We start from the raw sequence: 12,209 nt of genomic DNA, 5'->3' as shown, positions 1-12,209 counted from the left end.
GTTATACACACATACGGAGCGTTTATTTCAGCGCGTGCTATAAGCGGAGAACTCGAGAGTAGGCGAAGAAAACGAGCCTCTAAAAAAGGGCGCAGTGGCTACCAGAGCGCTCAAGGAGGACGGACGTGTTTAACGAGCGCTCCGGCGCGCTGCGCAAGATTCTATTTCTCGGACAGGCGCACTTCGGACCGCCCATGGGCCCGCCATTCTCTGCTATTCTCGAGGCACAAGTCGCGCCGAATACGCTCGCGCACATGCGTTGTTCCGACGTGAAAGGCAGCAGTGAAGTATTTCTCTCGCTGTCGAGAGAGAGTGCAGGCGGCTTTACGTCTGTCCCTGCGCGAGGTCTCCCGGCCACTGCGCACAATCACTTACAAAAAGAAGTATATGTACTACATAACCCCGCGCACGTAGCGTCCTGTCTCGGACTATTCGCGAGCGCGGCACACTGCAGCACTAGCGGCCGGGGTAGCCACCATAGCCGGGATGGGGCGCCGGCCGCGTATACCGTCCGAGGTAGCACCCTCGGAGCGTTCGTGTCACGCGTGCACTGCATGGCGAAGAGCAAGCGGGAAGTCATGTCCGCCTGCTCGATGAACGCACATCGAGGCTCACCATTGTTCTGTCACGGATGCGCGCACTGCCGCGCTGCCCCAGGAGCGCTTCGAGACTGTCCGGGATGATTCCCAGCGCCCTGTAGGCAGCGAGCATCTCGCGACGCGGCACTGCAGAACCGGCACAGCGAAGGAGCATGTGCTCCAATATCTCCACAGCGCCGCAGTCAGCGCACGTGTCGCTCGGGGATGGTGGCCGCTGCGGCGAGCGAGCAGTTTGTGCTTACCACGGAGCCGTCAGTGAACACAAGCAGATGATCTCAAAAGAAAACATTCGTCAGAAGTCTGTCTGGTTGGGAAATTTAATGTTTGGAGAAGGTAAGTGACGCCAACCAAGTAAAATACAGGGGAAAAAAAGACGACGTTTCGGGACCGGCTCGGCCCCTTCTTCACGGTGTGACTACGGGCGAGCGCAGCTTGGCGCCCCTGTGTGGAGGACCTGCGGGTCAGTGGCCGCAGCCCATGGACGTAGGATGAGGGGAGAGTCCCCAGGGAACGATTAACATTCTCTCGGGTTTGCTGAATGCGCGACAGAGCGAAACCGAAATCCGGCTAAGTGCTACCGCTGCCTTCCCACGAAACACAAGAAGCGCTAATAGACGTCTAAAAAAAAGTCTCGAAAAAAAAGCTTGACATCTAGAAGAAGTTTCATCTAAGCAGTTTTTTAGACTTAGACGTTTACTAGCCCTCTATTAGCTCTGCTAACGCTACGCTTGTATACGGCTAGAAAACTTCTGAGGTAGAACTTTTCTAGAATTTTTTTAGACGTTCCTTTTTTTTCCGAAATGGGTGCCTGTAATATCTTACGCATTTCAAGAATGATTTTTAGTGCTGCCTTTAAACCCTCTAAAGCTTTAAAAATGTTATAGTTCATTTTCCTGGTATACACCACTCAAAAATGAACTCAAAGCTGATTTGCAATGGCCCGAACAATGAGCCCACATTACAAGGGATGTATGGCTGTAGTAATGAGCCATAAATGCATGTGCTAGCACACTTTTCAGTCACTGTGTTACTCTTCATTGAATCCAGGGCATACACCCACACAAAAAAAGAAAGGGACCAGGAAATTAATGTTAGAAGCCACGGAGGAGGTAGCTTCACTGGTTTGGCTGACATTACAACGGTAAGCACTTGGATGGTGGGAAAGTGTCGAACAGCAACCAATTGTTAAATCAAAAATTCATTCGGCCCCAGGCCTTGTTCACAACGGATGCGTTGATGATCAAGTTGCTGTGATGTGGACGCCAGTGAAGAGCTCGCTAGGTGTTCCAAGCATCGCTTTTCTTGCAAGGAGGATGCCAACTAGACGGTAACAAGGGGAAGTCAAATCCAGCTCTGTTCAGCAGCCTGCAGAAGTGAAAAATATTAGAGTAACCAAAAGCACAGTCAGTCAGGTGCATGTAGAATGGCCAATGAGGAGTCGGAAACAAATTAGACCAGGAAATGGCAAGGAATGACAGCACAGGCAATAAAATAAGCTAACCAAAAACATATATGCATATGATGTTATTGCAAGCGGCATTTCAGCAGAGTGCTACGGCTCACCATAAACTCCAGAAGTCAATCACTGGGGAGGCCTTTAACAGAAGCAAAATTCAAACAGCGTGCATGGACACTGAAAGCCAAGCAGTCAATAGCAAGTGCACTGCCTTACTGTAATGCACACTGTAATCACAGAACCTTCTAAGCTGCATCTTGCAAACAGGCTTTCTCTTACCTACAAGATTAGGCTGAATCAAAAGTGGTTGATGGTTGACATCTTGCACCGTCGCACGAAAACATAGCAGAGATGCTGCTGTCCTGGTAATACCTGTATCACTTCAGTATACACCAGAGATGGGTTAAATCTTGGACCTTTCCTTGACAGCCACACAGGGGCACATCTGAAAGATAAGACAAATAAAAGTGCGTGTGTATAAGGTTCCTAACACTGCATTGCCAAACAAGCCCTCTCTAATCTGTACGATGAAGCTCAAACAGCGGGCAAGAGATCACTTACACCACTGCACAAGAAGCATTTGTCCAGATTCCCACCTCAGAACTGAAACAATCTCCAGGCCAAGTCTTCTGAACAACCAAGTACAAGGTGCTGCGATTAATTTGCGTGAAACTAGACCAGGTCCTTGCTTCTCCTGCCAACAGTTGGGGTTCTAAAGGACAAACAAATAATGGGGCTTGTGGAATGAACATTAGCAAACAGCCTAGACCTATACAAGAAATCATGAAGTGAAAGAAAAGGTGACAGCTGCAAAGCGTGCTTACCAAAACTTGAGAAGTTGAGCAGGCAAGGAGGTCCTCTGAAAACCACTGCTGAACAGCCTGTACCCAAAACTAAATGCACACACTGAAGCAAGGACAACGCTGCAGCTGTGCACGGCGCAATGGTTTTCCAAAAAATAAAAGCTGCCATGCCTGCAAAGAGCCGTAGTACTTCACTGCACTGTCAAACAGCCTGCACACATACAGAGCAGCACCACTGAGTAAACTACCTTTGCGCCGGGGCTCTCAATCGTAATTAAATAAAAGCTTGACGCAGTTAAGATAACCAAAAACTGAAGGCACAGCGCACGAAGGACAGGACAGGTCCTTCGTGCGCTCTGCCTTCAGTTTTAACAACGTACCGACTAGCCCAAACAAATACCTTAGTGAAGATAACCAAAGCCTTTTTAACGCGAGTTTCACTGACGGCAATCACAGCAAGGAGAATTGGAGCACACAGGTGGCGAGATGAGAGTCCTTGGCAAGAATAAAACCCTGCCAGAATGCAACAGAGCACAGACTTTATTCAATGTCTAGGAAAAAATTGGCGCCTTATCAACGTAGTACGCTTAAACAAAGCTGGTTGGTTTGAAGCTTTGTCACGTTCACCTTGTCACCGCCTTGGTAAAGAAAGCAACTCGCATGCGAGAGCAGCCTAGCTGTATCCACTTAACAAAAGCTCAAATAGCACTTTGGTATGTAAAGCACTGGCTGATACTGTTTTCTAATTTGTAAACCAAAGGAGTGACACACTAGCCGACCGTTCAATCAGGCGCGTTAGAGGCTTAGCTAAAGCAAGGCCGACACTTTCACCACAGAAAAGAAATGGAAGGTTACTTACTTTTGCGGAAAACAAGGCTCACATCTCAGAGCAACACTGGTAGTAAACGATACCGCAGAAAAAAGGGGAAACTGCGAACTGCAGCGGCGTGAAGTGCGAACCAGCGCGGAAAAAAGTGCGCAGCGAAACGTACAAGGTACGCAGCATCCACTTCGCGCGCGTATATCGCTAGCGCTAGCCTCTGCAACGCTAAATGGCCAAATGAAGTACTAAATTTCTAAACGTAAAAATAAACAAATCATCAAAGAACCAAAAACAAATTGAATCTAATACTTTCATGTAAAACTAAACACTTGCAGCTTGCACTAAGATTTCTTTCTGCATGAAACGGTTAAAACCACTTTGGCAAACTAGCCTGCATCGCCAGCATCGCCACGTGCGGAGCGACACCAAGCAGCAAGCTGCGGCGTGACTCAAGAAAGATTGCCTCCACGAAAAGATAGCGTGCGGGTGATCTGCGCGATAAACCGCGCGAGCGAGTTCGGCGAAGGCGGCGGGAAGGCGGCGAAGGCAGCGTGCGCTGCGCCTGTCAATCCGCATGCTGCCGCCAGCTAGCCGAGGCGTAACAGAGGCGTTCGCAACATGAAGCAAATTTTTTCACTCCCGTAACTACCGTCGGCTTTCAGGGCCATTGTTACCTAAATCCAGCCTTACGAGTGGCGGGTTAGCTGCACTCGATGTGGAACGTGATTCGGGCTTCGTAGGAGAAAACGCGCTTTCTGTGTTCGAATACAAAGAGCGGTCTTTGCACCGGCGCGCCTGCTCTTCGAAACGTCAAGCAGGAGAGCCATCTAATTTATGTGCCGTGATTTACAGCATGTTTAATCCACGGTGGCAACTCTCTGCTGATTGCTGGCGCATCTCCTTGACGTGGTCTCAAGTTCCACGTTAGAAACAAGTCTAGAAAACATCTGACTACAGATGTTTCACAGAAGTTTCACAGCAAACGTCTGACTGCTGACTGCCAGAGACGTCGCAGAGGAAACTTCTTCTTGTCGACATCTATGAGACGTTTGAACGCAGCGCAAGACGTTTGTAGTCATTTGAAGCTGTTCCGAGACGTTCGTAAGACGTTTTGTGTTTCGTGGGTTGTCACGTGAGGGCGTTTTTCCCTTGATGCTTTCCACTACATTTTTTATGACAAGGCTTCAAGGTTGTGACGTCATGCTCCCTCCTTGTTTTTTTCTTCCTCCATGCTAATTTCTCACCGGAGAAACGAGAGGTTCAGAGATGGCGCCACGGGCACTATTGCTGCGAAGTCTTTCGGTTCACCGTCGCCGCAGACGATGGTCATTTCTGAACATTTCTGACCGAATCACTACGCCACCTAAATGTAGTATAAAACAAAAGTGACTATCAAATGGAACCTTTGTGCGAAATTTGAGCCCGAACCCTTCTTACACCGTGGCCCGAACAAACTTGCGGTTAGGCCGAGGGAATTTTTTTTTCTATTTTCTCTGATTGACGCAACAGTCAGTAAGAGTATAAAAAACAATTGTTATCGGGTGCCGTTTCAAAATCTGCACACATGTATTTACTGATGCACGCATCAATACACAAATACACTTCACGAAGTCAATAGACCACAACGCATTCCATTTTTGTCCATTTCGAACCAACGAGCCTTCGTAGCATGTTCTGCGCATGCTCGCCTCGCAATCTAAAAGACCTTCGTTAGACTCCCCGTTTCTCCACAAGTTTTGTGTTTGGAGGTTCTCGTACGACATACTACACCAACACCAGCTTTTCTGCGACACGATGCCCCATAACACCGTCGCGTTAATAGATCTATGACTTGGGATCAGAGCGCGCGGGTACAGTGAAGCGCGGGTACGTGCACCACAAGAAAAAGCACAACGTTGGCGACGCTAGCGCAACGAGCGCAACGGGGCTGCACTTAGTACTTGTTGTGTTTAGCAATGTCCTGTCGTCTGCTACAGTGTCGTTCCATTAAGATGCAAATGACTCTTCTGTTTGAAACTTATTTCCCGAAGACTCCCCATGCAGTTGACAGCAACGTTACTAGAACCAAGGGGCCAGCATTGTCGTGGAAAGAGGCCAGAGAACGACGAAAACACGAAATGCCAAGCAAAAGGCAGAAACCGAAACTGAAAAACCGTGCAAGTGTTTGATTTCATGCACTGCCAAACACTGGCTTCAAGGACAAGCCCGCTTACTTTTGGTGTAAAAACATTTCTTTTGTATGCTTCTAGCATCGCTCCTGGTAACTGGTGGCTTCAATTCCGAGCGCTCGACGCGCCGCCCATCCCTCTAGCGGAGATCAGTGCTATCAAGTTCCAAAGCCGAAGCCATCCGTAGCCGCGCCATTTTTTGACACAAGTTTTGACTGGAGTTGCAGCACGTGCTTGGCCCGCTGTTGCGTTTGTTTGAACCACGATCTAGGTCGTGGTTTGAACGCCTTTGCCAGCTCTCCATTTCCTGTTGCGCAGTGGAGGCGTTGACATGGCATGCCAATTCGCTGTAGAAATTTCGCGGGTGCTTCTTTGATTTCGTCAAGGACGTGGGGACCATGTGCGCCATGGAGGACTCAGCATGCACGGATGTCAACAGAGCATTTGCCGACAACGCCGTGGAATGGGACGGTAAGTAGGTGTTGATGCGTTCTATGCACTACGTAGTCGAGTTCATGACCCTATTGACGGTAGCTTTAAAGCCGGGGAATTCCACTCGGAGGAACCGGCAAGTGGCGTAGTTATTTCCTGGCGGAAGAGTAACCGCCACTTGTTATGATAGTAGGATACAGAATATGCTGCAGCCGAGTTAATTCACTGCGCTGTCATAGCGACCTGTGCGGCAGTGCGTTTTTTTGGATGTGGTTTGGTGTGCCGGAGGGCGTTTTGGCTCTGTGTATAAGTATATAGGAGGTATTCACTGAGGCCACGCTACCAGGCGGCGCGAGCGTCTTCGCGGCAAGCGCGCCATGTTTGCGGTCGTTTCAGGCCAGCTCGCGCAGTGTCACGGTGCGCCGTGAGGTACCCGGTCTGAACTGTTAGTGATCCGGAACATATTTGTACGTTGTTGAATACGTCAGCGACCACTTATCTTTGTGGAGCGCGTATTGTGCACGAAGTTTGCAGCAGAATTCTTCTGCACCGTGATATAACCGAGGTGCCTCAACTCAGCAGCAAAACTGGCTGGCTGCGCTGCACGCAAGAATGTACACCCTACCACTTTTTTAACCTGAACGCGCGAGCGTCGACTGCCCGGCGCTGCGGCGCCGGAAGAAGGAGGAGAGGAGGAAGTGAGCGAGGGCAGCGGCACGCCCACAATTCGTGCTGCTGGACTAAAGGTCGTCTGCTAGGCTATTCTGATTAGTGCGAAGCAACCCCCTGCCCATCATCGGCATCGGCACCCCAAGAAACGGAGAGCAATTGTTTTTAACCGCTGCCTATAGCGTGGGTGATTCTGAAAAGAGCATACGTTTGGAGAAAGCCTAGCATTCCCAAGAAACCAGTTGCAATCGTTACATACAAAAAACTGACTGAAGGGGATCCTCGCTAGAGCCGCGTTAATTTCGCTAAAGCAAACGCTCTCGAGGCGCTACCGGCAAATGCAGCCAGGGCCTGGAGTCTAGCATGGAACGCTACACGCTTCCACCAGCCCGGAGCCACAAACACACATCAGATAGCACACGAAACAAAATCGCAGAACTGTGCCACAAAACTTGCTTCGCAGGGGTTGCTTCGCACGAAGCAGAACAGCCAAGCAGACGAGCTAGCTACAGCGGCATGATCAGCGCGCATGCTCGTTCCCTCTCCCTATTTCCGCTATGCTTCGCCTCGGCACCGCTGCACTGGGCAGTCGACGCTCGCGCGTTCAGGTTAAAAAAGTGGGAGGGTGTACACGACTTGCAGCTTTTAATATCAGTTGATAACTGTCAGCTAGTCATGCAGGGCACATGGTGGATAAACAGCACGATTAATTGCCGAAATTCCAAAACTGCCGCCGCAGAAATTGTTAATTCTAGCGCCTGTAGTCCGCGAACTGCTGACGCTTCTCAGACGGTCTTTCAGCAGAAAGGCAAAGCGTCATAGCTGCCTTATTCACACGACAGAAGGGTAAAACAAATACTGCCATGCGCTCGCAGCACGAACGGCAGACACAGCGAGAATGTTTTGCAGTTTTGATTGTAGCTAAGTGGCGCTGCTTCGTATGCACAATAAGTCCAGCGCTTTCGCAGCAACGCAGCGTGCAGCCATTCAGCTAGATTCAGTAGTAACATGCCACTTTCAGCAGATAGAGATGACAAGTTAAGCTACAGCTAAGTGAGCAGACCCTTCGAATTACTCACCTCTTCAAAAACGGCACCTCGGCTGTCGGCATCGCGTACGTCGGCACCCTCAGCACGGCTCTTGGACTCACCCGCTTGTCAAGTAATTGCACCCTCTCATAGGTTTATATCCTTTAATTCCTTGGCCTGCCAGCAAACTTAAGCCGTGCACAAGGTGGGCCTTGATGCCGGTGAATTCAACGCGCGGCAGCAGTCCTGTATGTCTCACACTGCGCCGGCGCCTCCGCTTTCTTACGGGCCGACCTTTTCACAAAGTGGAACGTTTTGAGCGTGGCCGCTCTTTTCTGCTTCGCGCAGTTCCCGGAACACCCCCTTAGTAACGCGGTGTTACGGGCCGGACAGTAATTATCTACGGCGAGACGCGAAATACTCACATTTCACACATCACCGGCTATTTAACGCTGCGGCTGGCTGCGGCGGCCGCGCGCGCGACCACCAACATGGCGAATGCCGCGCTAGGGAGCCTGCATGTACCGGTTTTGTAGGGTGGTGACATCTCTGAATATATTGCTGCAGGCCGGCCCCAAATCTGGTGCAAAAACCGCCGTGAGACTACGGTGGCCAACATATTGAGACGTATCGGCCGCTAAATTTGGCGGGCAGCCATTTTGATTCTCTGCGGGTGTTCAGGAGCCATGTCAGGAGCGCTTGTACCGCTTGCATGTGCATGCATTTCCACACTCGAAACCGTTCAGAGCTGTTACCGCAGTTCAATATGCCGCACGTGGCTACAATTTAACTTCAAAACGCCGACGACGGAAGGTAGGAAGGCTGCATTCTTGGCGAAATCTGGTCCCAGCTCATTCGTTCGTATGGGTATTCGATGGGATCGGCACTGTCAATTTAGCGCTGTGTTTGTATCGCCTCTTCTCGTCCGTCGTTTTTTCCTGCTGTGAGTATGTCCTGTGATCTAGCCTCTTCAGCTCTTCTTGCGTGCTCTATTGCACCTGATTGCCGGCAGCCGCCGCGGTGGCTAAGTGGTTATGGCGCTCTACTGCTCATCCGAAGTTTTTTTGCAGCCATTCATGAAACGTGTGCAATGATAAGTAAGGTGCATGACCTCGCCACTATTGAAACACGAAGCCACATATAAAGACCATCACTACAGTATAATCTGCAATTTTGCACTGCCTGTTGCTACTGTTCTGCACTCGGAACGCATGGGGTGGAACATCTGGTAGAGAGAATCAGAATTTTGTTATCATTGTCCGTATTAATGGGACAAAAATGCATGGGTCCCAGTGGGCTCCGTGCATATTCACGCTGTCGACAGTCCGGACAGCGAGTTTCCATATTAATGAGGGGTAAATGCATTGAAAAGTTGGTCCTCAGAAAAGGTGTCCATAATTTGAGTCGTCCATATCAACAGGGGTCCTATCAATGGGGCACAACTGTACACCATTAACACAAAATATAAGAGATTAGAAAGGAGAGTTAGGATTGTACTGTAAAGCAGCATGATGTGGAGACGCTTACATACAGTGAATAACGGTGGCCCATGCACAAATACAGCAGGTAGGTGTGCAGTGCGTTGCTCATTGAAGTCTTCTAACAGGAAGTTTACTTATGAAGTAACATATTTGACCTACTATCTGGCTGATGGCTTTACACATCAGGCAAAACTTGCTTATGCGGCACAGTGGTCAAGTGCCTACTTTAAAATGTTTTTTATTAATAACTACTGCCATGCAAAGTAAAAAAAGGAAAGAAATCAATATGTTGCATCCAGCAGACAACCCAGAAACAGTCTTTATTCACACTATGCCACTTGGTTCAGAATTAGAAAGAGCAGCCTACAAAAACCTTTCCCGATTCTTTTCCTTGACCTATGATAGGTTTACTCCAGCACACGTCTTGCTGGAATGTGCCTCAACACATCGAGCCATTTGTTGGCGAAGATGCATTCGCAAGCGTGAGCGAACATACTTCTCCAAAAGCAACCTTTCAACTTTTTCTTTGTGACAACTACACACTCCTTCGAGATTAACCTCCACGTTTTCAGCCAGGAACCTTGATATGGTTCTGAATGGAGCCTTCATGTCCAAGATGGTATCAGCTGTGACAAAGGCCTTGAAATGTTCCTCAAAGTGAACCAGAACACCCATCACAGCATTGCTTGGCCTGATTAGGTTGTGAGCCCCCTTTACGTACTCTTTTAAGTTGATAAGGGCGTTGTAGTTTTCCTTTTCTCCAACTAATACGGCTCTGCATGGCTCGCAATTCCCAACTGCTTTCAATACAGCCTTGAGAAGAAATCCTCCAAAGTAAGCGAGAATGTCACATTCAGTTGAAGAAACTTCCTCAATAATAAGGTCCTCTAGCTGCTCCTCATCATCCTTAAACTCCACAAGCTGCTTTCGAAGAGTTGGTCCAAGAAGGTCGGCGAGGTGCAGGCTGTTGTCAGTGTCATAGCTAGATGATTTCGGTGTATGCAGAAACTGCCCTACACAAACTAGCTTCAAAGCACATTTCACGTCGTATGCACTTGGGGTAGGCTTTTTCATCCGCACGATTGAGAAATTGTTTTCCAGGCAGTCCTGGCTCAATCGACTGGTCAGGATGTATGTGTACCCACGGTGGTACAGAAGTTCTTCTGCAAGGCTAAGTACAACAGATGTGGAGATCAGAAGGCCTGCCTGAGACGGCTTCCAGTGTGCCATTCCCATCTTCACATGTCGCAACGTATGTTGGGCAAGGTGAAGCGTTGCTATCACCTCTTCATACTTGGCAACATCTATCTTGCTCAGAGCAAGCACAGGATGACGGGACGACATTAAACTATACCATCTCCAAAGTAGCTCGAAAAACCAAGCCGTTGCCTCTGCTTCTGCTGGAAGCTTTCCTTTCTGGATTAGGTAGCGAATACCAGCAGGGGCTTCTCGAAAGAGCTGTACAGCAATGCTTACTTTCATTTTGGTAAAATGTCCAGTGCTCACATGGACAGCAGACAAGCCATTTGCTATCTTAAGGTCGTTATCAGAGTCATGCTGGAGTACTTCCTCTACATCCTTAATGTCGACTTTGTTGCCAGGAAGACCCTGCTGGTTCACTGTGTCAGTGCTCAAGTAGAAACAGCTTACCCGCAGAAGCTGAGCCCGAAGGTTTTTTATAACATGTGCTGGGTCTGCCATAAAATGCAGCAGCCTGCCTTCAAGGTTAGGGTGAGGTATACTGCTAACTGTTTCAGAGCTTCGGTGGCTAGAAAGTCCTAGCAACCGCCACACTGCGCGATTAGCTGATCCCATATCACTGGTTACAGCAAGAACTCGTAGTGATATGCTGTGGAGCCTTTCTATAAGGTTGAAAACGAAGTCTTTCAGCAGCTGTCCATCAGTAGATCTGCCTGTGAAGTGGTATGCAACCACTTGCTTATAGCGTTTATTTAGGCCACCTACCATAAACACTTAACGCGTGATTTGCAACATTGTCTGGCATGTCGGGCAGGGTTGTGCTGCCAAAAAGGTAGTCTAAAGCATGGTCATGCTCGTACCCTTGAGCAGTTTCCATTTCATCCATGAAAAGTACACAGTCCTTTTCAATATCTTCCATGGCCTCCACTTTCCGTTTTAATACATCGAACACTTCATCGAGGATGCCTGGAAGGAAGTGAATGTTTTGTAACCTCCTGATCAGGGTTCTGTTTGAAGGCAGGGGATACGATAATGATCGCAGAAGTTCATAACCAGCTATACCACATGCATGCTTGATTTGCAGCGATGTTCTGATTGTTTTCTCAGACCAAACGCATCCTCTGTTTGTTTTTCTGCCATTACCTTCTTTTGGTCTTCATTTAGGAATGTCATCTTGGACATGGAGTCATGTTTTTGGCGCTCAGACTTAACTTGTCGTTTGAGGCTTCGAATAGAGGCCTTTGCCTGGTTGTGCAGCATTTCTAGCCTCTTGTACTTCCGTGTTAAGTCGCTGTACCTTTTCTTCAGCTCTGCAGTGACATTGCGTGCAGATTCTAGTTTTTTGCTGGTGTCGTTTCCAGAGAAAGCGAACAAGACGGGACTGGAAGTTTCGGGGTTGGCACAGGACTCTGCCATTTCGTCTGGTGGCAGTTCTGGCACCACTATGACATTGCAGTCTGAATTAATGTCGTTCAGCTGTAGTGAAGGGAGCATGTTCTGAGAAGTGCTACAACTGAGGTTACCCAAAGTGTGGCTAGAGGGCTCAGTGG

At 48.8% G+C, this 12,209-nt stretch overlaps 1 long non-coding RNA gene across 2 annotated transcripts; it reads right to left on the bottom strand.

The window, feature by feature from the left end:
- Nucleotides 1–1,662: 1,662 nt before the first annotated feature.
- On the bottom strand, nt 1,663–2,960 carry LOC149338846 (uncharacterized). Of its 2 annotated transcripts, XR_016283767.1 has the most exons (4): nt 2,880–2,960; nt 2,617–2,767; nt 2,335–2,500; nt 1,663–1,964 (listed from the first exon to the last, which is right to left on the bottom strand). It is a non-coding gene; the product is annotated as an uncharacterized LOC149338846 (long non-coding RNA). The 2 variants fall into 2 exon arrangements; XR_016283766.1 differs by having other exon boundaries at nt 2,617–2,931.
- Between the last annotated feature and the right edge of the window lie 9,249 nt (nt 2,961–12,209).

This window comes from Amblyomma mixtum, chromosome 6 (genome assembly GCF_055824585.1).
Source record: "Amblyomma mixtum isolate Tamu chromosome 6, ASM5582458v1, whole genome shotgun sequence".
Classification (NCBI taxonomy): Eukaryota; Metazoa; Arthropoda; class Arachnida; order Ixodida; family Ixodidae; genus Amblyomma; species Amblyomma mixtum.
This window is presented reverse-complemented; position numbering and strand designations above follow the sequence as displayed.